Genomic DNA, 27,996 nt, shown 5'->3' on the forward strand with positions numbered 1-27,996 from the left:
CCACTTCCCACGCACTGTTTGTCGTCATTTCTTGTAGTATACTTTTAACTGCAGGTTGTAAGTGGAAGTGAACAAGAAGTTTCATGTCATTTAACCTAATTAATTTGGTTCCTTCATGAAAAATATTCAGCCAGACTTCTTCAAATGGATTACAGTGTAAGCACTTCCAACAAGAATTACATTCAGGTTTCCAATTTGCTTTGATCATGTATTAGGGAAGGTGAATTTTTTCAATCAGTTAAATGTCTACAGAAAGTCAGTCCAGAAATTTCATTACCATAGGTGAATTTTTTTCAAAACAAAAGGGAATAAGGCACAAGTCATTGCCCAGTTCTTACTGAAAAGCCCTGGTCTCTGACTTCTAATGATCTGTTCATGTACTTGAAAGTATTTAACTAGCAGAATTAGGGTGTGCGTCCATTGTTTCACTTATAACCTTATTTTTCAAGCACTATTCTTGTTCATTTTGTCTACAATTCTTCTTTCAAAGCTGGATGAAAACCCACTATTCAAATTAAATTTCCAATTTCTAAAAACAAGTTTGAAATTATGCAAAACATGCCCACCCACTTCTAGCTTAAAATATATTTGCCCTGTTTTTGGAGAATGTCATAACAGAAGTACTTCTTTTACTGGACTTTAAAACACATTGATTATAATAATGTTCCAGCGCTGAAAATCTTAATGTCTTTCTGGCACTGAAAATCCACACTCTTCCATTTATGTCATTGCTGAGCACTGATACGATGTGACTTTTCCTACATTTCTATGTGAGGGAGAGGAAAACAACACTACTTTAATTTCTTCTGATTTATGAAAGACTTAGTTCACGAACAGGCTTTACAGGAACACTTTAAAGCATACAGAAATGACTTACCAGAGAGAATAGTTAGCCCAATCTACACTCACAAAACAAGCAAGCACACACGGCTCCTGAGCCAACTCAGAAGCTCAAGAAAATGAATGTTCCTTCAATGAAAAGTAATTTAAATTACTTGGAGAAGACAAGGAATATAAGGCTTCGATGTATGCCCTGCTACCTACCACCTATATATTCCTGTAAATTAAGAGGGTTGGCAATAAGGATCCTTGAGTCATTTTAGGCTGTGGCTTCCTTAACCCTACATTCAATCAAATCCTTACTGAATTAGTAATGTAGGTAGCACTTCAATTTCAGCATCATCAGGGACACTGAAGAAATCTGAAGCTGGGCTTAATTATATCCCTGAATAAAGATGAGCACGCATAAAAGGTATACTGAGCTAACGCAAGCAAAATGAAGATTAAACATTTTGACTATAAATGGAAAGCTTGTCACCGACTCAACAAGCATAAGATGAGGCCAAAATTTAAGTTTCAAAAGTGAATCTATAGAGAAGAAAAACTGCATTACTCTGTGTACAGAGATAAATTGCACTTAAAATGTTGCAGTCCCAGATAGGCAGATCTCAAGCCATTGATGATGGCTTAATTGGTCAAAACTTTCCTGGCAGCACCAGGAGCTAACATGCTAGTGCCACACAGCATCAAAACACAGCTATGTTACAGTTGAATCATTCATTGGGATCACTGCTCAACCAAAGTTACAGATACTTCATGTTGCTTTCCATGATGTATGGGAAGAAACAATATATATTTATAAATTTTATAAATTTGTTAATATTAAAAACAAAGAAGAAAAATGTCAATTATAAAATACTGGACTGACAACAGATTCCCCTGAAGGGTAGCATTTTCAAAGCATTAGGTATCTAAAGTAGCAGACAGACAATACAATTTAATATTCTTTTGGTATGCAAAAGTGCATCATCTTGGCAATTCTAAAGGATGCTAACAGGAAGTCATCCTTCCATTAGACAGCTTGTTATCAACAACTGCACTTAGTTTAATTATATTTTGACTCTTAGTCAAGTTTTGTGAAGCAGGTAGATTCCTTTTTTCTATTACAAATTCACATGCCATTTACAAAGAGTAAGTATATGAAATGCACAGTTCTCTCTGTGCTTTCAACAGTTGCATCCCTTCATACTGCATTCACAACAGCAATGCAAAATAACCATTCATTTCTCTTTCCATCTGTAGCTCAGCAGTACCAAACAACTATGTCAGAAACAAAACCATGAAATCTTCTTAGAGGAACTGAAATGTCCTTCTACAGCTATCTGAAATCATATTAATGCTGCTGCTGCATTTTAAAATATCTTGTACTGTAAATAAATTCCCTTAAATATTGTTCTTCCTTATATATACTAGCAAATACTAGCAATCCAACTGTATAGAACAGTCCTGCAATGTTTGGAAGGAAAAGTTTGGAATTGTTAAGCTGTTTAGTAGAGTTCAGTATGTGTGCCACTAAGATTAACAGAAAATGTGATACCACTCCCTAGACAGCTATAAAAATTCCAATGAGGTGTTAAAATACACTATAGGGCAAGAGTTAGCAKGGTGAAGAATAGCGGCATCACATAAATTTTTGTGGAGATATGTAAATCCAGCCCACAAGATGCCAGAAGGCAGCTAAAATCATTGCATGATACAGAAGGGCAGTGGTGGGAATTCCGTATCAACACAGTTCAACAGTGCAACAACAGCGAGGTTGGAAGAGTGGAGATTGAATCAGACCCTCCCAGGTGCCTCTCTTCCAAGCATTAAACTTGAGGGATGAGGGCTTGTGCTTTAAGAGGTGGTTTTTACTCGTTTCATGTACTCAACTGCAGCAAGCCACACAACAGTCAGCAACTTCCTTCTATAATAGTTTCTTAAATAAAGGTCCCAGTGACAGGAGACAAAGTAAGACTCTACAGACACTGAAGCATCAGGAAAGTGAGAGCTCTGTAGCTTAAGTTCACTAGTTTTCATATGTGTCTGGCTGAGTTCATACCTTGCTTGGTATTTCAAGGGAGAGTAAACTCTGAACGTTCAGTCATGGCTCTTGGCTTTTCACCCGTTTGAGAACCAAAGCCATTCAAATTTCAACAGCATTTGTCTGCAACAGACAATGCTTATGAATTTATCTCAATCCCCATCCCCTCACAGGGCTTAAAATTCTTAATAAGCTTTCACAAGATCTAGGACAGGGTTTGAACTGGGAAATAGTGAGTGCCTTTGAATTTAACTTTATGTTAGATTTAACTACACTGCTGATCCTTCTTGCCTATCCATCCATGTAGCTTCACACTCTGCAGTCTGGGGAACAATCAAGGGGTTTATAGTGATCTCCTTGCACTCAGGAGAGGTGGTCAGTCTGCAAGGTGAAAGACTGAGCTGGTGGACTCATGGGGAGATCCAACCAACAGGTGAACTTAGCTAGAATATTATAAAAAGCAACAGGAAACCCTTTTGGGGCTTGTAAATCAAGATATGATGAGACAGAGGGGCAGCTGGGGATGCTTTCATTTCTTAGAAAACAAATCCTGTCTTCATGTCTCAGCCACAGCTTATCACCTGAATACCCATCATCATGGTCCTGACTACTTTGTTTACTGCCATCCTTTCAGCTGCTCTTCCCCTCACATCGGATGTTTTTCAGACTTTTGCTTCTGTGGGGAAAGACTTTGGGCCTCAGCTTGGGTATGGGTGAGCAGGGCTTCCTTAACACCAGTAGAACAAGAGTTTTATACAAGGTGAGGATCCAGCTCCCTATCCTGTCACTGAAATAGGAATAACTAACAGCTACAGCTTTGAAAAGCACCACTTATTACTGAAACTCTGCTAGAGTGATTAGAGCATTTGAAAATTGGTGTTTCAGAAAACCAATCTGGGGATTTCCAAACTTTCTTATTAGTGCTATATTTGTGCCAAATAAGAATTCTACATATAATTGGCAAAGCTCTTTTAAAGCATGTGCATGGTTCTCTCAACAGAAAGACATAGGCTGAGGAAAGAAAAAAAATGCAGAAAACAGTCAAACAGCTTAAGAAAACTGAGCAGCCAGAAAGCCCATTAAACCCCACAGTGTATTCTAGTGTGCACGAGCAACTGCCATCTGAAATGATGTAGAAATCTTCCCTTAACCATTCTCTGGGCTGAGCAAAAAGCAGAACTGGACAAATGCAGCTTTCAGTTTTGCAGTACCTTTTGCTGAAGAAGAGCATTCTCCATCCTGTTTGTTCATTACAGGCTTCCATCCCCACTCCGCTAACCTAGAGAACAGTGACTGATCACTGGTGCCACAATAGCTTCAATAACCCACACAAACCTCTAGGCGATATACAGCACTTAAACTGAGAACCAAGATGATCAGGAACAGCAAGTGGCAATATAGAGTGTAGGATATAAGCAATCATAGCAATCAAACAAGACTGTTGTGGGGCAGCTGGGAAGCAGAACCTATTATATAGAGTATGTCTGGAAAAGCTGGGACAAAAAAATGTCCATAAAAAGAGCTGAGGGGAAGAGCATTTTGACAAAGAACTAAGTGTCAAACTACATGCATCTACTAAGCGGTCAAAGGCAGACACTGAGAGATGGCTTGTCCAGCAAGAAAGCAAGTGAGTCCAGGAGGAGAGCAAAATGTYCCATGGTCACTGAAACTGCAGAGAACCATAGCCATAATAGCAGGGCTCATGTAACCATCAGAGGACCATAATATATTCTTTACAGGAACATAGGGCAAATGAACACAGGCTTTGGCAYAGATAGTCACCTGCAATTTTCTCAACTTTTTGTCCATTCCACTACTATGTAATTCATTCATATAGGATTCAGATCAATCTTTTGAAGCTTTCTACTCTCCTCTTACCTGCAAATGGGAGAAAAAAGGTACCTTGATCTGCAGCACCCTAAGACCTTTCTTCCTCCTCATCAAAATCCCAAATCTCCTCTAATTCTGGGAAATGACACTCAGCTTTTCATTCTCACTGAATACCAAACACAGGCTGCAACAGCTAGACWTTCTTATGGTATTAATGACTAAATCCTTCTTCTGTTAAACCTAACCATGCTTCTAAGATACTGTGAGAAGAGAGAAACCTACTTCCTATAGATCTCTGCCTATCTGTCTCCAACAGGAAAGTGTTTCCCAAGTCCTCTCTTCCTCCCTCCCTTTAAAGGATGATTGTGGCATCCTACAATCACAACTTCCATATTACACAGTTATAGGGAGAGTGGATGGATCAGCTAGTGAAGTAACATGTTCCTAAATGTTTAAAATATTAAGGGAGAGGAGTAAGGGCTAATTAGCTTCGTCTCAAGCCTGTCCAAGATAGTGTGGAAATCCTTTCTTTGAGGAGAAACCCTCAGCTGGGACCCCCACTGTGTGCTCCACTGTGTGCCTCTTTCAGGGTCAGGCAAGCCCAGTCAAGCTCCTGTACTTTCCAAGTGTCCAACCCTAGATTTCAATGCCTTACATAAGGATGCAAAAGTCTTATTCATCGCAGAGACTGAGAAAAGCAACAGAAGGCTGAAATGGCTTGTATAAAAGTCAAATGGATGTGGCATTTCTAAGTATACTACTTTGTTAGAGTAGTGATGCTCTTAGCATACGATTAACAAAACAGCAGCTTCTAGTAACCACAATTAAAAAAAAAAAAGGAAATCTGAGACATAGACAACTGACCTATTTTCTGCAGGGCATAGCTTGAGGAATAAAAGAAGTATAAAAACCAATAACCTTTCACATTATAGTCAAGTGCTTGTCAAAGTGGTGTCTGGACAGTTTTTTCATGCATCCCCTGCCCGACTTTCAGCTGATTCATAACATTACAAACACCTGGATCACTCATTTCTCTCCCCAGTGTTCTTTGTGGTAATATGCAGCTATATGCATCAGAGTAGTTTCTTTATCCAGGAGCAATTGTTTTGGGTTTTTTTTTGCTAAAGTAGTCAGTATTTCCTTACACATATTATTCCATTTTCTAAGGAAAAACTATCTACAAATTACATCTCCTTAGGAAGAATATCAGTAACAATAATTTCACATGGCAATCTTGACGGACCAAAAAAAAAAAAAGCAATGCTTTGTGTTGCCCCTAGCAAAGCTTTGGCCAACCACTAATCATATTGTAAACAGCTGAGCAATGCAGAAAAGTATGACCTATGTCTAAGTTAACTTTGCACAGAGCTGCTAACAGTGGCACAGTGGCTATAAAATGGTAACGCAGCACATTCAGTTCTGTATTTAATTACAGGACAGAAATATGGAATTGTAAAATGTTTCTAATACAAGCAGGGGGGCAGGATGGGTAAGATTCTAATTGCCCCTAATGTCCTTTTCCCAGAGACAGTCTGAATAACACAGATGCCTGACATGTACTTAACTGGGGGGGGGGTCGGGTTGGAGGAAGGCTAGCTGGAGGAATTTGGTCAGTCTGTTGTAGCTGAAGACGGGTGGCTTTTGTCATCTATTCTCAGTTCTTGCTTGGTGACCAGCTTGAACGCTGTCAGCCTTTTTATTCATTTAGGTATGATAAATAATGGCAATATGAAATGCCATAAGGGAAGCCATGTAAAGTGCTGAGGAGGAAGAAAGGAAGAAGGGAAAGAAGTCAGGGGAAGAAACTGGGAGAAGGGAATTAGGATCATTCGTTTTTCTCTCTCTAAACAGTAAGCTATGACAAAGAGATCCAGGTCTTTTTCTTTGTGATTAATGGGAGAGCACTACTTAATTAACTATCTGCAATTCGAGCTTTAATTAAGGCTACATTCAGCTTTGCATATGTTGCTGAGATGAGTCTGAATAATACGCATCCAAACTAGAGATTTCTCTGTCCCCCAAACCAGATCAGCTCCAGTTTGTTTATTGATGGAATGGGAAAGTCTTGGACCTTAGTCTTACATACACCAGTTTTGCCCATTTGCCTCAGTTCATGAGATATCTACTAACATTTCAATACTATATCTACTTCAGGCTATCTCCACATCATGTTGCAGCAAAGACAATAGAAAGCAGCCAAGCGAAGATCAGCCAAGAAAATGAAATCACGCTTTAGTTATAGAATCAGAAAGAGTATTATGGAATAGACTGTTTTTTCTCTAATAAGTGAATCAACATCAGAATGAACATCTGCATCATCCTCTATGCCTGATCCCCTCACAGCAAAACCAGCAGTGTTGGCTTTCGTTGATTCTTAAAAAGCAAAACTGAAAATCCAGTCTTTGTAATCTTCAATTGAGCCATTCAGTAGAATGCAAATACAAAGAATGAGATGTCTTGCCATTGCCTATAATCTACATCTAAAGAGACTAAGCCCACAGAGATAAATTAAAGTCAGGAAGCAAACTGCCCGCCAGGAAAGCAGATGGCAAAATAAACAATAATGCAGGAAAAAAAAGCACTAAAGCTCTTGCTGGCACTTAATACTAACATGGGTAGGACAAATCTCACCAGGGTAGAGAACGTTAACAGACTGTTTGTGACAAAATGAAATAATTTTATTTGAATTGACACTTATGTTCCTCTAAATCTGACCCACAAATCCATATTATTACTATTTTGCCCTGGGGTTTCAGCCTTTGTTTGGGATGCTAAAAGTTGCTTTCATTAGGAGCAGGCTTGTGACAGAGCTCAGTTGTTCCCAGCACAATCCTGTTTCTATAGAGAATCCTATCTACTGGAGACAGGAGGATTCAGCCAACAGAGCACAGCCTTTTTGTTCATGGCTCCCAACTTCTTTCTGCCAACGCTCTGCCCCAAAGGTCTCTCTCCAAGGACGACTTCTCAGTGTCTGCAGTGCTGTGGCTCTCCAGGGTTTCACTGCTGCACCCTTCTCAAGTTTTCTTAAGGGTAGTTCACTTTTTCTCTTTCCTCAGTTACAGTTCCACCAGTCAATGCTTTAGCCTTTCTGTTTTCTATATCCACTCCTGGGAAAATTTGCTGGGTTATATTCAGCTAGCCAAATCCCATGTTTCAGGTATTGCCTTCTGCTATGCCAGCTACCTAGTCATTTAATAAGGCTGAATGACTACCTCCATGTATTCAAAAATGTGGTTGCTATATTGACTCTCTTCATCGCAACAATGCTCCAGGTGTGTGTACCTTTCCTAATGAACGCATATATTAGAGAAAATGTGAAAAAACTGCCCTGTTTTCAGCATATACCAAAACAGGACAGGAGAATCTTTGCTCTAACGTTCCGGTTACTCAGGTTTCCTTCTGCTGGCAGATGTCTGCAGACTTCTCTCCTCCTGTGATTTATATTCACTTTTCTGGGACTTGGGCTTTTTGTTCAGTGAGAACCAGCTTTGTCCCTTATCAGAGTATGAGGGAACAGGTGTAAAGGGAAAAGAGGCTAATATTTACCTCTTTTCTGGTTTTCTTCAGTCAGTCAGTCACTCTCCATGTGGATACCACTATGTGGAGTGCCAGAAGACCTGCTGTGTCCAGTGAGGAGAGTCTCATCACAGTGTTCATTCTTTGTGTCTCTCTCCAACTAAGGCTTTTCTTGTTTTTGCTTTTCTAGTTTTAATTAGCCCTTTAAAAAAGCCAGCAATTAAAACAGAAAAGCCTTCTCCAGATAGCTATCCAGAAAAATAACTTCAGATCGAGACTGAACTCTGCCCCTTTGCACGTGGCCCCAAGAACTTCTTGCTGCCACAAAGATAATTGCAAAAATAGGCTCTACCAGCTGAGCTGATTCAAGAAGGCAGAAACATCAATACCTCTTCAACCTCTGACATTTCTCTRAATAACTCTAGTGTCCTTTATTAGCATTGCAGTGACCTCTAGGGGCCTGTTCAAAGTCCACTGGTTTCATCGACCTTTACCGACTTCACCTTATCCCAGACTTTCAGAAAGTTTTCTAAGACCGGAAGGCTTAAAAAGTATTTAATGAGTATTTAATGTACAGATTAAAAAATTCAGTGCATCTGACGAGAAACAGAATGGTGTAAAGTCTTCCAGCTCCATGCTGTTGGCATCTACATGGTTGAAAATGAACTGTCTAGGACTATATGTTAGTCCTTGTGTTAGCCTGTACAACAGTCACATCCATTCACCTGAAATCTAAATTTGGTTTATTGCATTTCCTAACCACTTGGAAAATGACAGCATCTCTTTAATGCTAAATCAGAGCAAAAAAAGTTTCCAGTTTTTAGTCATTTGAGCACAAAAGAAACCACTTACCCAGGAGTACTGTAGATTCATATCAGTTAAGGAGTATGTAAGATGTGGGTGACGAGAAGAACAAGTACAGTTTTCCCATTCTTCTATTTTTGAAATCAAGAAATCACAAGGACAGAGCTGGTTATCTGGAAATGGCTTCCAGTCACTCCACAAGTGAAATTCAGTTTCTGAATGGATTGAAATCATTCCTAAATTGTTCAGTCTAGAAGTGTAAGATCGGCCCAAAGAAGCAGAAATAAAATCTGACCTAGTCTCAGTCTCTTCTTTTCTCCTCACGTTGTCTTTCCAGATCTTTTTTTCCTGAGGCTTTGTCAGTTTCATGCAAGAAGTTAGTGCTTCCTCATCCTCTTCAGGAAGATAAGCATCTTCCAATGTATCTTTAAAAATGCAAATACTTCTGTTATAATAATGGTGCAATTCATACAAAAATAGCTGAATTTTTTTTCTTAAATGTAGTCTGTTGCATTCTAAACAATGAAACAGTCAAGGACTTCATAAAAAACAAATAATAATCATAATCAGGGAGATGGAAAGAATTTTGTATTGGATCAGATACCTGAGCCAAAAGCAAGATTTATTCTCTATTTGGTAAATTTGTGTTGTTCCTGCAAAAGCCTGGAAGACTGCATTGGTTCTGCAATGAACATGAAATTTTGCTAAGTAAATGTCATACTCCTGCAATATTTGCAGAGAGCATGAGTTTGGTTTAAATACCGGAAAAGTTTAGGAAGTTTTTCTGAATAATTCCTCCCCCTTCCCAATCTGTATGTGGAAGTTTTAAAGCAGTTGCTGAACTCTGAATTTCCTCATGTTTCAGCTCCAACAATGATTTGGCTGGAGTAGCAGTTCATTAGGCAGTCTAAACTCATTTTGTGGGTATTAGTTTAAAAATACTCATATACACAAATACATTGTACATCAAACGCATGCACTGCTAAATTAATGTTGGCAAAATGAGTTCAGAAGAAGAACTGCTGCACAGTCAGATCAGTGATCTATAGGAGATTCATGAAAATAACCTGAGTTCAGCATCAGTTAAAAATACCTGTGTCTTATGGCCTGAGGCAGTCAGGTATGATGAAAGGCTGACTTGCTTATCATACCACAGACCTTCTTGCACTCCCAGCTGCTACTGACTCAATGATTAATACTGAATGTTATCTTTGCATTTGTGAGTTTTGCCTTCCTCATATGAAATGTGATACAAAACTGGGAGTCACTCTAAAAACAAATTGTCCACAGCACATAGGCCCCACTGTTATACAATTCTATTTAGCTAAAATCCCCACTTGCAAGATATACTATTACAAAACTCAAGCTAGCGTGACAGGAAACAGGTTTTCACACTATGAGGAAGTCAGCACTGAAGTGGTATCACAGTAACATCTCGATCGGGGTTTGGAGCTCGTAGGTGGTGAATGACAGACCAGGACAGGATTGTTTATAGTTATGTTCAATACAGTGCCATTTGCCAAATGTTGGAAAGAATGCTAATACAGTGCTTCACTTACTGAGGGGGATCAAAACATGTTTGACATCCTCCAGACTATGTGTACTAGTTTTTTTGGTTCGGACCAATTTCTGCAATCGTTTTAATGTTCCCATGGACTCTGCTTTATCATCTGGTTCTGTACCCTGGCAAAAAACAGAGACACAAAAAGTAAGTATTAAAAACTCATAAATAAAAAACAAGGGTAACATGCTGCTTATTTTGAGAAGTAGAAAAGCTCAGCGTCAAAGACAAGCAGTTCGGATTAGTGATTGAGAGATGATGAGAATCAATCATCTCTATAATTCTTTAAAAGTTAGGGACTTGCTTGCTTGTGACCAATAGATATGAAAAAGGAAAAAGGCAAGTCACAAGAAGCATCAGATTTAGATCAGTGTTTGCATTGTGGTTTACGTATTACTTTACTTTAATACCCCAATATTACTTAATGCCAGACTTAATCCCCCCAAAACATTTAAATATATGCATACATCACACTAATCAGGAGCATTTTAAGTATGCACAGAAGTCCCAGATGTGGTGAGGTATATGGGACTGCGTTCTGAAATAGTGACRCTTTCCTTAAATCAAGGCCTTATTTTCTTTCCTAGATTGAATGACAGTAATGTGAATGATAATTCAAAACTGTTATTATACATTCCAGTAATAGCCTATTAGAGAAACTCAAGGCTTGGGTTTTGTCTCCTAGAGCTAAGAACTTCATGAATATGCAGCCATCTCCCACACATTGAATTACATCAAACCAGTAGTAGTTATATTGCAAACCAGTCCAGAAATTCTTGAGTTCTCTTCCAGTCTGACTCTGAATTTCCCTGTGAACATCAGAGARACATTTCAAACTTCAACAGCTATCTCCATAGTAATGTGCTGTGTTTTACATAGGATAACTGATTTTCATTAAAAACCAACAGAGGTAAATATCTGAGATGAGTAAAACCATCATTCACTCTGTTTCACGATGGCTACTTTTTGCCACAATACTGTCTGGCTTTGATGGATGTTCACCTGTTTACACCAGTAAAGAATTTGGCCTATTGTGGCAATGCATCTTTGGTGATATTAAAAGTGATTAAGGGGTAGTGAAGGTAGAAGTGCAAAGACCTTCATTGCACTCTCCCCAACAACTAGATCACACATCATAGATCTTCCCTGCTTCCTCATATGCATAATCCTTTGAAACAAAGTCACCAGGAAGGTTTGCCAGCACAGCCTAATGTATGCTGGGTAGGTTACTCAGGGCTTGATCTCAAGAGATTCTGAACTCCTCAGCTAGTTGGGTTAAAGGCTTTTCACAAAGTCTTAGCATGAAGCACTTCTGAAGCCCCAGCATTCATGTACTGCAAGTTACATACATCCCAGTCACAATGATAAGGGAGAGGGCGCATACTAAAGGTTCAGATATTTTTCTATAAAGACACAAGAGCTCTGTAAGCAGAAACAGAGGTCCAGGAGAAAGGCAAAGGGCATTTTTATATGTATTTAGTTAGCTTTACATTGCTAGACAATTGTGTAAGTTGTTGAAACTGTAGTAAGTGAAGCAGAGTTATAGTGAAAGATAAGGAAGAATAGGTGAGATGTCCCCCCGCATAATCAGATGTTTGATTTCAAAACTTGTAAGGATTTGTAACAAAGTATTTGCACGACCAAAACTTCTTGGTCCAGCTATAAACTGGTCTCAGGATTTAACAGCCTACAGATTTTGGTATGTCTTCCTCATGTAAGACCAATGCACCATTTATACTCAGTTAAATTTTGGACTTTTTGACAACAGAGGATCATCTGCATGCTTAAACAGAGCTCTTTCTTACACTGCAAACCAGTATGGAGTTTATAGGTAATGGACAGGGTAGAAGAGTGAAAAGAAGACAGCAGAATAAAGATTACAAGGTAGAAAGGATATTGAGGTGTAACAGAATATGAGAAATTGTGTTGAACCAAGCATGGCCTTGTGAAATAAATATATACACATACCCATATCTCTATAATTTCATACAAAAAATTTGAAGTTATTTTTATTTTTCAGGCCCTGTTCTGATGAAATGTTCTTAGCTTTGTAAAATCTTATTTTTAATCTATCTCTAGATACACCATTACTGGCCTCCTTCATGGCTGAAATAAATTAGCATTATTCCATTGATTTTGATGGAGTTATTCTGGATTCCTTCCTTAGCTAAAGATAGGACCTTAGAAATCCTCCCCATGATAAATACAGTGAATGATCCAGAAGCTCACACAGCGTGTAGCACTTGGGCTTACGCTCTCCTGTTCTCAGCAGCATGTTACGTTCCTTTAAGAAGAGCAGATGGGATATAACCCTCTCAAGAGGGGCTGCTGAGCCTGCTCTCCATAGGTGCTGTGGGCAGTAAAAGCAGACAAGGGAGTCCCGGGAAGCAGCTGGCAGCCTGCAACTCAGCAGAGGGACAGTGACTGCAGTAAGGAGTGGTGAACACCAGCAATGCTAGGAGAGTAGACTTTCCTAGGGGCCAGAAAAGACAGCCTGCAGACTCTCCTGGAAACAAGGACTCTCCCACAGTGAAATAGCAGGAAGTGGGAGAGTTGTATGTAAACACCTTTATACATCTCTGCTGTCCTTCATAAGTTATAGCAATGTTAGTATTTTAGTTTCTATCATCAGGAGTGTGTATTTGAAGTAAATCTCACAGTCATCCCCATACAGTGCAATTTGGTTTCAAAATGCCACGAACTGGATTCCTTTCAGAAGAAATTAAGATGAAAGATGCTCTCCAGAAGTCAACTGATCATCAACTGATGAGCTCCAGCTACTAATGTGTGCTTAGTACAGAGGACTTGAACACAGGTAGACCTCCCATAACGCACCAAGCATTCTGCTGTGCAGATCCTCACATATTATTCTGCACTAGTTACTAGTGCAGACAAAAATAGGTGCTTTCAGTTTTTGCCATTTGGAGAGTTAAATATTTTGATTTATAAACCAATAAGATATAGCTTTTTTGAGTTTAAAACCCTTTCAGTCTTCTTGGGGAGCTTACTGCAGGCTAAGGTCTAAGCAGATCCACCTTATAACTCTAGTCAGCTTAGGGTCCTTTCACAGCTTGTACCTGACTGCTCAACATCAACTGTGGGCCAAATCCAAATGTCCGTAAATTAGGCATGTTCTGATTGAAATTTCAGGCTCGTCCTCCTCCCCTCCAAACTGAGGATAGTAAGACTGCAGAGTTTTGGCTTATCTAAAGACAGAAATGGAGGTGTAATTTTTTCAGTCTCCTGTTGTGATATGCCATTGCAAAATGAATCACAGTGGGTGAAAAATGCTAACATTGCTCTGTTAGATGAGAACTCTTGTAGTAATAATCATTTGTTCATTTATAAGTAACTACACAAAGGCAACAGGAGGACTTTGAGCTATAATCTGGATTTCCATCATGGAGACATCAAGATGAAACAGAAGATAATCTATTCAGATAATTTTTATTAATGGTAAACTCTAATCCTCTTTGCTTTAAAAGCACTCATTGGGGAGAATCTATTGTTAGTTAAATGTCATATGTGCCTAAATAATAAATACAGTAACCATCTTTTATGGAGAAAAAAAGCTCATGCAATATCAATTAGTGATGGGACAGCTTTTAAATTTACAGCATTTTATTTTGGTTTACCTAAATATTCAAATCCAGAAGTTTAGCTGCATATCCAAACAGAGGTAAAACATTCTTTGGTGTAGAAATCAGATAGATTGTATTGTACTTGCAACCCTTAGCCACAACTACTGAAAGCATGCATAAAAGTGAGAAAAACTGTTAGATGTTATGCTCTAGTTTCAAGCAATTTTCTACTTGCTGCTTCTGTTACCTGGGAGCTAGTACCTCTAGTTGCCACGGTCCAGAATATGACAGAAGGAAGTGTGGTACACTTGTGTATGAACGAGGTACACATAGAAGGTGCACGGTGCTACTGTTTGGAATAGTAATGTACACTAATTTGGAGTATGCTACTGTCCAGTATCTTTCCTCTCTGTGGAACAGGAATGTTACTGAACAAGCAGCACTGTGGAAATACTAAAAACCAGTGCACAGAGCAATATGTCTCCACTCATACAACTGTTCATTTCAAGCACATTTAAAGACTTTTTTATCTCTRTGTTTCAGGGAATGAGAATTTGCTCACTTTAACATTACAGGTATGATTCTGTTTTACTATCAATGAGCAAAGAATTCCTTCACAAACAGGAGTATTCTTTGTTTCCCTGCTTTAAGGGGTCATAGTCATGCAAAATGGTGACACACCACAAATAAAAAATGAATTGTGTAAGAAAATAAATCACAGGCTGTCCATTAGCTGCAAATAATTTGCATGAAGACTTTGAATACTTATGGGCAAAAAAATACACATTTAAGAAATGTGCTTACAAAAATGCATGAACAGAAAAAGAGAGTTAAATCATGTCTGATGATCTGTTTCCAGTTTATTCTAAGATATTCCAAATACCTTAGAAGTCTTGCTCACTGAGATACTGCAAAGATTAATCTGGTGACAGAAAGACAAGAATTCAAAAAATAAGTGTAAAACACTGTTGGCCAGCTTCCAGCAATCTCACTCCTGTTGAGCACTCCCTTTCCTGGGTGTAGCTGCATTAATTTCAACAGAAGTACTTGCACAGCATGTCACTTCTCAGCATAAAGAATTCAGTCATGGCAGAGTCTAATCTCTGTGATTTTCCCTGAACTGGTTTGCCTGTCCCAAAGAACTGCAATGATTTTATCATGATTAGCTATGCAGTTAAGTTCAGACTACAGTGTATACTGAGAAGACAAAAATTACTGTATGTTTACTGGGTCTATAGTGCTATTATGATTGCACCACATAAATATTTAGAAAGTTTCAGTAATATTCTTGCACACTGTGAATATATTAAAATAGTATAGGACAGAGAACTTTCTGCTCTATTTATACTGAGAGTTAGTTCTGTAAAATGCACTGAATTTGAATAAATTTTATGTTAAAAATGTCACTACAGCCACAGTCAACCAGTGTGTAGACAAGTACTGTGCAAACTTCTTTCACATGCTCCTGCCCATATATATTAGTCTGACCTTCCACTGTTGCCATTATTTTAGTCTGGTAGTCCATCTACTCAAAAATGACTCCAGAGCCAAACTAACCAGGGTAAGATTATAAGAAGATTTGCTCCTGGGAATCCCACAGCAAATAATAAGACATTCTACAAGAGATAAAGAAATATCATGATGAATACCTCAATATGGACCTCGATAGAGACCAGTTTTTGGGGAAGTAACATATAGTAAAGGAAATGCTATTAAAACTGTGTGTTCTTCCAGGCTGCTAGCCACTGATGAAAAAAATGAAGTTTTCATGGCAACATACCATTTCACCATTACCAGCCACACTTGGATTCTGAACTTGTGGTGGAATACACTGCTCATAATTTATCACCTAGATGGCAAGAAAAGTAAGCAAAACCCAACATAAGCATGATGAATAAATATAATTAGCAGCATGTCATTGAATACAGTTTGAGAGCTCAGCAATCTTTCAACACAGAACTGTGTGTATATAAAAGCAATGGCTGTCRTATACTAGCTGACACCCGTTGATATATCAGAAATCAGTTTGATATCATGCTGTGTTAATTACTTTGGTTGTGTGGGACTTGGTCACATCCTGAAGGCATCACAGCATACATAGTGTAGTGGCAGAACCATATATGGGGGGATACTTGGGTCTCATCCTGGATCTTGAAAGACAGAGGTTTTCATCTCTCTGTGAGCAGGAAAGCCACAGAAGTCTTTCCCCAGCAGTGACTGCCCAGCTGAGGAGCAAGTGTCACTAATGGATTGCTAAAGAGGCCCTTGTTCAGTTCACCTCATTTTGCTTGGGATGTTGAGCCCCGAGGGTGAGAGTTTGAATTGGATTAACAATGCAGAGAAAATGGGAGGATCCTCAAAACTAAGCAAAGACAAGGCTATATACACTTTCATCATTTGCCCACAATCCATTTCTTGGTCACAATGTCCTCGTGGTAGGAACACCATGAGAATCCCTGCGGCACTGATGCAGTCTCTGGTGGGCAAGCCTGACAAGTGCTTATAGCTTACCAATGAAAGTAATGAACACCAGCCTTTTTTCTTCATGAATATGAATGACACTTGGAAGGCTGAATGCAACCTAAGAATTTATGTGAGAAATGAGGCATGAAACATTTTTGAAAATATATTAGCCCAAAGACTGTATTACTTCATATTTTATGTCCTTCCCAATATGTTACAAAGGGTTTGAGCCATCAAGAGAGCCCTGCTAGAGATGAACAAACAAGAACAAGGATATGAAAATAAGTGCGGAAAGTAAAGCTATTTTTTTATGATAACATACAATTATTACAGTTTGCTTATGCTGTGTCCCTCAAACTATACTTCCGTTCCAATGCTATACTTCCAATCCAAGCCCCTGTTTTCAAGTACTTATAGGCTGAATGGAATGAAATGAGCATCTGGTTAGGAAATGGAGGGGGATTAAAATTTTCTTGAAGGATTCAAAGAAGCTTATTTACATATTTTTATTTTGAGAGAGAAAAAAAACCCAAATTTTCATTTATTCTATTGACTTTTTCTTGGAGATTGGCTCTTCCATGTCTCAGAAGCATAGAACAGTTGAGGTTGGAAAGCACTTCTGGAGGTCATCTAGTTCAATCCCCCTTCTCAGAGCATGGTCAGCTAGAGTAGGTGCTCAGGGTTTTGAGCATCTCCAAGAATGGAAACTCCATAACCTCTCTGGGCAACCTGTTCCAGGGATTGACCACCCTCACAGTAAAAAAGTGTTTTCTGATGTTTAAAAAGGAGTCCCTGTGTTTCAGTTTGTGCCTATTGCCTCTCATCCTGTCACTGGGCACCACTGAGAAGAGTCTGGCTCCATCTCCTTCACCCTCCCCATCAAGTATTTACACACATTGATAAGATCCCCCTGAGCCTTCTGTGCTTGAGGCTGAGCAGTCCCAGCTCTCCCAGTTGCTCCTCATATCAGAGATGTTTCAGTCTCTTCATCACCTCCATGATCCTTTGCTGGACTCACTCCAGTATGTCCAGCTCCAGCTGCCCTATCACCCAGCTCATTAATGTTAAACAGTATTGGCCATTGGATTGACCCCCAGCGTGAACCACTGGTGACTGGCCTCCAGCTGGACTTTGTGCTGCTAATCACAACCCTCTGAGTCTCAACAGTTCTGCCAGTTTACAATCCACCTCACTATCCATTATCTAAGCTGAACTTCATCAGTTTGTTTACGAGGATGTCATGTGAGACTGTGTGAAAAGTCTTGCTAAAGGCAAGATAATCAACATCCACTCCTCTTCCCTGCTCCACTGAGCTAGTCGTTTCATCATAGAAGGCTATGAGGTTGGTCAGGCAGGACTTCGCCTTCATAAATCCACCCTGACTACTCCCAATCACATTCTTGTCCTTCATATGTTTGGAAATGGTTTCCAGGAGGGTTTGTTCCATCACCTTCCCAGGGATAAGTGTGAGGCCGGTCAACCTGTAGTTCCCCTCTCACCTAGGGGTGACATTTGTTTTCTTCTAGTTCTCAAGAACCTCCCTGATTGCCACCATCTTTCAGAAATATTGACAGTGTCTTCACAAAAACATCATCCAACTCCCACAGCACTCGTGGGTGCATCCCGTCAGGTCTCATGGATTTGTATATGTCCAGGTTGTTTAAATGTTCCCTAACCTGATCCTCCTCCACCGAGGCTAAGTCTTCTTTGCTCCAGACTTTCCCCACAGGTCTCAGGGGCCTGGGATTCCTGAGGGCAAATCCATCCAGTAAAGACTAAGGTGAAGAAAGCATCGAGTACCTCGACCTTTCCCATGTCCTTTGTCACCTGCCCCATTCAGCCATGGGTCCACATTTTCTCTAGCCTTCTTTTTGCTGCTGACGTACCTGTGGAAGTCCTTCTTGCTGCCCTTCATGTCACCCTCACCAGATTCAATGCCAGGTGGGCTTTGGCTTTCCTAAACCCGTCCTCGCACTCTTGGACAACATCTCTATATTTCTCCCAGCCCACCTGTCCCACCTGCTTCCACCTCTTGTATACTTTTTTTTTTTAATGTTTGAATTCCATCAGGAACTCCTTGTTTATCCATGTAGGACTCCTACCACCTTTGCTTGATTCCTGCATGTGGAGATGGACTGTTCTTGAGTTTGGTGATCTTTGAAAAATCAACCACCTCTCCTGCACCCCGTTTTCTCCAGGCCTGTATCCCACGGGATCCTTCCAAACAAGTTCCCGAACAGGCCAAAGTCTGCTATCCTGAAGTCCAGGGTTGTGATCCTGCTTTTTGTCTTGTTCCCTTCTCTCAGGCTCCTGACTGCCACCTTCTCATGGTCACTACAGCCTAGGCTGCCCCTGACATTAACAACCCTGATCAGTCCTTCCTTGTTTGTAAGCATCAGGCCCAGTGGAGTATCTCCCCTCGTCAGTTCCTCGATCATCTGTGTCAGGAGGTTGTCATCAACACACTCCCAAAACCTCCTGGGTTGCTTGTGCCCTGCTGTGTTGTCCTGCCAGCAGATACCAGGGTGGTTCCCTATGAGGACCAGGTCCTGCAAATGTGAGGCTTCTTCCAGTTGTCTGAAGRMGGCCTCATCTACTACATCTTCCTGAACAGGTGGGTCTGTAGCAGACACTCACCACAAGTCTCCCATCTTGGTCTGCCCACCAATCCTGACCCAGGACCTCTCAACTGGCTCGTCATCCACCCCTAGGCAGAACTCTGTGCATTCCCGCTGCTCTCTTGCATAAAGGGCAACTTCCTCCCTTGCCTTCCCAGCCCGTCCTTCCTAAAGAGACTGTATTCATCCATGGCTACAATTTGGTCATGTGAGCTAGCCCATCATGTCCCTGTGATCTCTGTGAGATTGCAGCTCTGCAGTGGAGACCTCTAATTTCTCCTCTTTGTTACCCATGCTGTGTGCATTAGTGTACAAGCGATTTATAGGGGCATCCAGTCATGCTGATTTCTCAGAAAAGGTATGAAAGCTTCCTCCACCACGCTGTCCTGTAGGCACTTCCTTATTTCTGTGCATAATGCAGTAGAGCAAGTGAAAATAATCAGAATATTTTGTAAGCTTAAAAGGCCATTTTATCAATGTTACCTTGATTATGACAAAAGCCAAAGACAATAATTGCCAAAAGCCAAAATAGTATCATAAAGAAATGACATTTCTAAAAAGAAAGCTGTAAGAATTAGGCTCAGTAAGTCCTAAACTGGTACCAAAGCTCAGAGGTATCAAAGTCTCTACAGATTCTTAGTGATGTGGCCCAAAAGAAAGTCTTTGAATAATTAGGGAAGTTGAAAATAGAATTTTGCTTTTAAAGTTGGGCCAACAGTTACTGGGGAAATGCTTTAAGAGGTTTTAAAGAAATCCCTTCACATCCCTTCAATAATGGGCCTTATTCCTTATTATACCCTCCTCCTTTTCCCCCCTTGTTCTGCCCTGCCTAGGAAGAACCTTCAGAACCTTGACCAAGAGTCATCCCAAAGGCTGCTGTGGCAGAACGGGGCATTCCCAGAGATCACTTAAATTAAAGGAAGCACATGGAACAGGGGAAAATCATGGAACAAAGACAAAATCCTTCTCCACTGCTGTGGGAAATCAGATAAAAATGTGACTTCTTGATACTTAGCAGGAAAGGAAGAGAACAGAGAAAGAAAAAGAGAGGCAGAAGAGAAAAGAGGTCTTTCCTCTTCTTCTCTCTCCCCACCTACTTTTTGAGGGCAGGGAGAGGAGGCACTAATGGGAATAAATTAACAAGACAAAAATTAATAAAACCCTGAAGGAAAGCAGAAGCCAGGAACATACTGGTTTTCCAGTCACCAGTTTCCCATATTGTTGTCTGCTCTCAAAACACAAATGCTTTGACATGTTTTCTCTTTAATGCCAGATTGCATCTGTGGCCTACACTGGAGTTGAGCACAGCCTAAAGCCTGGGCCTACACAGCTCTGTCTCATCTCAGATGCCTTCAGTACAATGCGTGTACAATTGTTCTTGCTTTTAACCTGGACATCCAAAGGGCTTCCTGACGTTGTACAAAAAGAGCATAGGAAGCTCAGCTTGGAGCCTTTTATAAAGTTTAATATTCACCTTGAATATAATATACTTCTATAAAGCAATATTTACCAGATTTACAGCTTTTAAATAATTTATTCTATTAATTCCTCATTTAGGCACCCCCCTCACACACACACATAGGTGTTGGTTATGCATGTTTAATCAGACTCCCAAACTGGGTAAATTGCTGTATCATGCCACCAAAATCAGCAGAGCTAAGCTGATTTGCAACAGATAAGAGCTGGCCCTTTAAGTAACATATTACCAGGACAAACGTTGGACTGGAAGTGAAAAGAAAATGCCAGTCACTCCAGATCCTCAGCTACAACTGTCTTTCTCCTCTGCCTCTCTGTTGCTCAGTGCTCACCAGCTGATGGGATCTTAAATACTTTGATGTTATTATTATTATGCAAACCCAAGGGTCAGAATTCCTTAATTGCTCATACTAGTGGGATAATTAATGTAGTCTTAYGAAGAGGAGTGTCAGGAGACACAGTAAATGTTTATATAAATTCAGAAAGCATTAGAATCCATTGGCCAATGCGTATCATGCAAAACTGATCTAAACAGCACAGATATGCTAGAATTTTATCTAGCAAGATTAACTGCATTTGCTCATGAAAATAAAAAGGTTTCTAAGTATTAAAATCCACATGGTTTGCATAATGAAAATGATGTACACCCAGGTAGTCACCAGAGTCTTCTTTCAAACTTAGCTTCTCAAATATATAGGCAAGTTGAGTGTGAAGTCAAGCCTTGGCAAATCCACACTGAATGGAAACAAGAAATACACTGTCTATTTGAATGTCATTTCAGATTATGAAGAGAAGAGCAGTTCTTTCACCTGGCATGTGGTTTCTTCTATCTTTTTTCCTCGCAGCAAATGTATTCCATCACCAATAATATTATCTTCTGTGAATTCTGACAAAAAGAAAAAAGAAAACATGCTTAAAAATGTCCCGTTTTAAGTTTTTCTGAGGAATATCATTCGAATTTCACTCCATGCTTTGAGGTGGCTTTTTGATTCTCTGAAGTTAATCTTACATCATTTAAACATGCATTTTATCTCAAACTGCTTTGAACAAAGACTGCAAAGCAAATTGGCAAACTGGCTCATACAAATAAAACTCATTCATTTTTACTTCTTCATCTGCACTTGGTCCTCAATTTACTAATCCAGAATCCCTGCCAAGCAATTCCTCTTGCCCTGCTATTTTACAGTGGCAGAATGTGGAATATTTACACAAAAAGGCGGCCCTGAGCAAAAAAGATCTTTGTGATTGAGATCTGTTTAACTTCAGAATATAAACTGCTTTCAAAGGATGAACTTCCTCCCACTTCTTCCAAAAAATTAATGCTTTGCATGGGAGAATAATAGCCTTCATTAGAACAATGAACAATAATAGGTCAAATGACTCTTTGAAAAGTCTACTTTTTAGCAGGTCTACTCTGAAGGACCTACTCTTACACCCACGTTTCAGTCAAGACAAACTTTCCACCACTTTACTACTGAAGAAAGGCCCTTGAGATTAGATTCCATCAATGCAAATATCAGAGGCACTCAGTTATCCTACAGAAAAAAAAGAAAAACAATCTGGTAATCACAGCAAAAGTGCTACCCTGTTTTTCCAAAGTTGATAGAAACCAGTAGGATTTTTTTTTCTTCTCATGAATCGTAACTGGGCATTCTTATTGCTGCTGAGGAATACCTTACAACATCAGTAATTCTCCTGCTTTCAGAAGTACAACTAACTTAACATATGTACTCACAAAGGCTAACTGTATTCAGGTGAGACTGCACTGTTTTCTCTACAATCAACAGAAAAAGAAAGATTCATTCAGTTAATAATTCAAAGTGGCTAACAGAGATTCCTGAAGCTGTCATATGAAGACAAGTGTTTGAATATGACCACGAAAATTTATTCAAAAAGCTAAATAGAGCCCAGTCCCGTAAATGCCTATGCTTATGTGGGAATTAAATGAGACCACAATGTGTGTAAAGCTATTCAAAATACATTCCATACTCACATGAGTGAAACAGTTAAGGCGCCACTGTACAGGCAAGTTAGCACCTACCTTTTTTAAATGCTATTTTTTAAGCAAATTCTGAATCAAGAGACATTTTTATGATTGTTATTTTTCTTAAAAGAAAATCCTTTGCAAACAAAAATTGTAACACTGCAACAAATAATCTTCCCTGTAATTTTGGAGGGCATATTGTAACGCTGGGTGAAAACTCATGAGTTAAAATTTGTTCATTGGACATAAAAAGGAGCAACACTTGCTTCACATCCTAGTTCCGCCTTTAAACCTTAGGTCAGCTGCATAGAAAGCCCCATCAAACAATTTCCTTTATTTGCCATGTGAGTCAACAGGAAGAGGAAAAATGAGTCACAGAAAATTTTATTTCACAAGTTTGCCACTAGAAACTTCTGCAAGAGCTTATAYGTGTTTATAGGACAGTGTCTTTCTCCTGCAGACCTGATAATTATAGTAACGTAAACAGCTTTTCCAAATAGTATGTTAGATTCCAAAATCTAACAACACGAGTGACCAGATTTTAGAATGTTGCAAGCATCACAAATCTCCTCAAAGTCACTGAGGGCTATGCATCTGATAATCCTACTGTTAGATTACACACAGAGCTATATGGACTTCTAGAAGTGACATAACTGAAGCTGAGCAGTGCTTATGCATTGCCAGATTAACATAACTGGACTGTTTTGGATCCTCAAGGTAACTTGTTTTGATCTCCTGCAGGCATCTCTGCATGCTGCAGCACTGTGCTCTGTAGGCTTACTCTAAAAGTTAAGTCTTGCAGTGTTCAGTGCTGTGGCCCACAAGTCCTCTTATGATATAGGCCAAAAGGCTATTACTTGGTGTCTGTTCACAGTTGACTCATAAAGAACCATGGGGCGATATATAATGGCCTTAGCCCAAAAGACTTGATATGGTGACACTGCTTTTAACATAATTTTGTTCAAAATCAAATGAACAGCAGCAAGTTGATAAAAACAAACCTTAGCTAGTGATCTGCCCCCATCCCCAACCACGATCTCTTTTGCTACCCCTGACATACATCAGCAGTACCCTCAGATCTTGCTTGTACACCCTGCCTGAGCTCTCCAATCCACTGTTGTGCAGAATAGGATATTTGGGGAAAATAGCATTCAAAAGATATGAGTTTGAGCTGCAAAGTTCTTTTCTTCCTGATTTAGCAATGGGTTTCACTCACTTTACTGTGGAGTAAAGATGGAGAAAAGGAGAATTATGCTCTTGAACTCTGAGAGATGCCAGTTCTTCTCTGTCTCATTAATAGTTTTTCATGGAAGCCCAGTGACTGTGACTTGCATGGTCAACTTTTTCAACGATGTTACTTTTAGAAGTTGCTAGTAAATCTGGTACTGAGGATTTGGCTTGAGATCATGAGCAAAGACAGGTATTCCCACTATTCTGTCTGTGGGATATGTGTTTTTGCTGCCTTATCAGTCTGAAAAGCTGATTTTTGTAAAAGTTACACAAACAGCTGCATTAGGACCTAATCCAAAGCCTGGCAAAGACAGTGGATGTCTTGACTTCAGTGAGATTTGAATCAGGTCCGTGAATACAGATCTGAAGTAAGCAGAGGAGCCTATGCTGGCCACCATGCACGGCTTATTACACCTAACAGGAATTCATATTATGCAATAGACCTGCAGACCTTGAAGGATTATCTCTGTTAGGAGAAAGGTTTGATCAATAGTGACAAATTATCTTGATCAATAGTGATACACTGTAAATCTCCTTGTAATAGTTTTCACCACTGTGTGAAGGGGACTTCCCTTGAAATAATTCTACTGCAGTGGGGGAAAGGGAGATTTTTATTTAGCTGCCAGCCGTGCTTCCTGTTCCCTCTGGGCCCCTGCCCTTCAATTACAACACTTGTCAGCTTTTAAAATGTGCACTGCTTCTTTTGCATGCTTTGGATATTTAAAAGGGTAAAAAAAAAAAAAAAAAAAAAAACTCCAGTAGAAAAGACACTGGAGGAAGGTCAAAAAGTTCTGTTCTCTGATTCAGCCTTTTTCCACCTCCAAACAGACAACTTCTGAAGTAGTCTGAAGAATCATTCCGAAACACTTTTGGCTTGTTAAAAATAAGACTTGTCTGGAGATCTTTACAACCTTTTCCTTGCAAACCAATGAGACCCACTGAAGGCCATTTTTTCCCTCGTCAGTTTATTGCAGGAGAGGAGTTCCTTTAAATTTTCCTCTCACTTCTTCTTTCTGGTTCAGGTTCCTAAAAGCCCAGTTTGCCCATACATTGGAGGAGTATCAAAAGTTGGGTTGGCTGCATGCACATAGTATCACATACTCAAATGTACAACCTTGAGGTCAATTCACAAGACTGCTGCAGCCAACAAAGACTCCTCCCTCCCCTACTGGCCTCATAGCACTCTAGATTAGACCAATTTCAGAGATGTTTTCTAGTCATGTAAAATTTATCTTCAAGTGGTGAAGCAAATGAAATCCAGAGGAAAACCTGATGCTCTGTCCTCTGCTTACTTTAGCAAAACCAGGTGACAGTGGAATCTCCAAACAGTGAATGATTTCTAGACCACTTGTACAGAAAATACTAAAGGTGAAGGCAGTGGCCATCTTTCCCCTGTCTAATGCTTTGTTGACCTAAGGAGAGAACAAAGGTGCAGCCACTTTAATCTCACATATCTTGGTTTCTGTTTCTGCTAATACATGTGCTGAACTTTGTCTGCTTTGGTCTGACAAGGCAATTAGAATGGCTCAACATTGACCTTTAAAAGTATAAATACAAACTTCATTCCTGGGAGCAATGTTAAGTAGATTTTCAAAGCATTTTTATTTTCAAAAGTCCAGTTTATGTTTAAACATTCATGGTGATTGCTTACTTCTTATTTCTCATAGATACTTTGATGAATTTATACAGGTCAACACTTAAACAATGCCAATGGCAACTGCCCATATACTAGTTACAAGGTTATTTCAATATGGTTGGTCAAAATGGGCTCTAGAAACAAAATCAGAAAAAATAGTTGCATGAAAAATTTTGCCAAATCTCTTTTGCACCTGCCGTAAGAATATCTTCTACTTTGAAACAAGATTTTTTGTTCTGGGAAAATGTACACTAGTTCCCTGTTACTTACATAGGATAGAATTCCTTCCACATGATCATATTACAGTTGGCAAGCCCTATACAACACCACTGTGACAATTCACTGTAGTGGAAGTCGTCTTTGGCCCATGGACTGCACAGTGAATTGTTCGTAGACTGTGTTCTTAGCTTCCCAGTTTTAAGGAAAGCTTTATTTAAACTACTTTTTTCTTCCCCTTGAGGAAAAGGTAAATCTCAAAAGGACTTGACAAATTATTTACCTAGATTATTGGTGAAAAATGAGAAATTTTCCTAGGTGCCCTTTAAAATACTTTGAGGAAAATGCAAAATCAGCTGAAATACATTTAGCAATTACCTTCAAGCTGACAGTGCCTTCTGATGTACGAATCATTCTCTGGCTCCCTGGAACCCTGCCAAAGTGTGCCATTCACATTTTTCCTGTCTAAAGTAAAAGCACAGAGAGCAGTCACCTGAATTCATAGCATACCTGTGAAATAACAGGAAAATCTATAAAAATAGCATCAGAATGCAAATCAAACAGGCCAACAGAACACTGTAGCATCTGCTCAAACACAAAAATGAATAGATGATTTTGCCATATAGGAAATCTGATGGATGGATGGAATTTATTGTGGGAAGACTTCAACTTCTATGATCTTTTGCCGCCATCTAATACCTCATTTAACACTGTTAAAACACAATCAGAATGATTGTTATCTTAACCCTGGTTTCAAGACATAGCAGTTCACAGAACACCAGTGCCTTTATTTTGCTTCTAGGAAGTATATAAATAGTATTTAATTTTATAACACAGCTAGCCAGCTAGTGTGTTAGCACAAGTAAGAAACAGCATTAAAGATGCCCAGATCCATATCACACACACTCTAAGGCTGATATTGTCTCAGCTCGAGCAGAAGAAGATAGGTAGTCTTTGAGAACAAGATAACCATTCTTCTGTTCCCTCAGTGAACTTCAAAGTAGTCATGCTTCGCAGCATATTGATAACTATAAAGCTTTTGTGCTTTTTTTTTTTTAATGTTGGGTCTCACTCTAACAATTTTTTTTTTTTTTTATGACAGCACTTGTTGACTCTGTTAAGTGCTGGGAATTCATTACAGACTGGGTGCTATAGCCCAATGATATTGTTTTTCATGAAACTTCTTCCCAGTGGAGGGCTTCAGAATTACATCTTAACGTAAGGAAACTTTCAGATATCTGAGACACATTGTTATGGTATATATCTGCATCGATGCAGACAGATATAATAACCTCTTTACTCAGTAAGGATTAGATACAACAACTAAAACAATCCTCCCAAAGAATAAAAAGTAGAATGTTAAAACAAAAGTCTCACTGAAAAAAATTAGTATTTTTAACGTTTTAAGAAATTGATGATTATTTTCTACAGAGGGTTTACAGAATAGAACCCACTGAATCACAAGTGTAGAATATAAAATATTGTGTCAGGATGGGTAGATAAAAACACTGAATTTCTTCCTCTGCAAACTTGGTTGTGAAAGCTGAAACAAACCAATTTAACACAGGAAATGGCAGGGAACTTGATTTGATTAGAGCAGAGGGATTTCAACTTTTTATTTTAATGATTAAAAGAAATTCTGGGCATTCTGAATCTCTCTCTCCTTCTGTCCCCTAATAGGTTCATTAAATCTCAGTTTGGTTTCTACATTCAACTAGTTTGGTTTATATCTAACTACAAATGTGTGTGCAGGATGAGGGGGGAATATACTGGTAGCTTAACTGTAGAGCTAGGGACTTATATTTTCCCTTTACTTTGTATTTGCTCCAACAGCTCTAAAGTAAATCAGATCCTTAATTAAAGTTGACTCTGTGAGATTAGCAAGTACATAGTAAATGATTTAAACAGTTACTAACCAAATGCTTCATTTTCAGACATGGACTTCTGGATGGATCTGAAAGAAATTGAAAGAATTTACCATTAGCTGAAAGTCAGAATGAAAAAGGAAAGTGCATTTAATCAAATATGGATACTTTCAACCCAATTCTTCAAAGCAGGGCACAGAGACTTAGCTGTGCAGTTCTCACTGGCTTTAACTGGAGTTAATTGGCTTTTCTTGTTCACCCAATCATCCACTCCCACATGCCATACAAAGCTCTGAAAGCTTCTGTTTTCATTCTGTACAACTAGTTATTCAAGTTTCTTTTTGGAATGAAGA

This window comes from Apteryx rowi, unplaced genomic scaffold, assembly GCF_003343035.1.
Source record: "Apteryx rowi isolate R43461 unplaced genomic scaffold, aptRow1 scaffold_42, whole genome shotgun sequence".
NCBI lineage: Eukaryota > Metazoa > Chordata > Aves > Apterygiformes > Apterygidae > Apteryx > Apteryx rowi.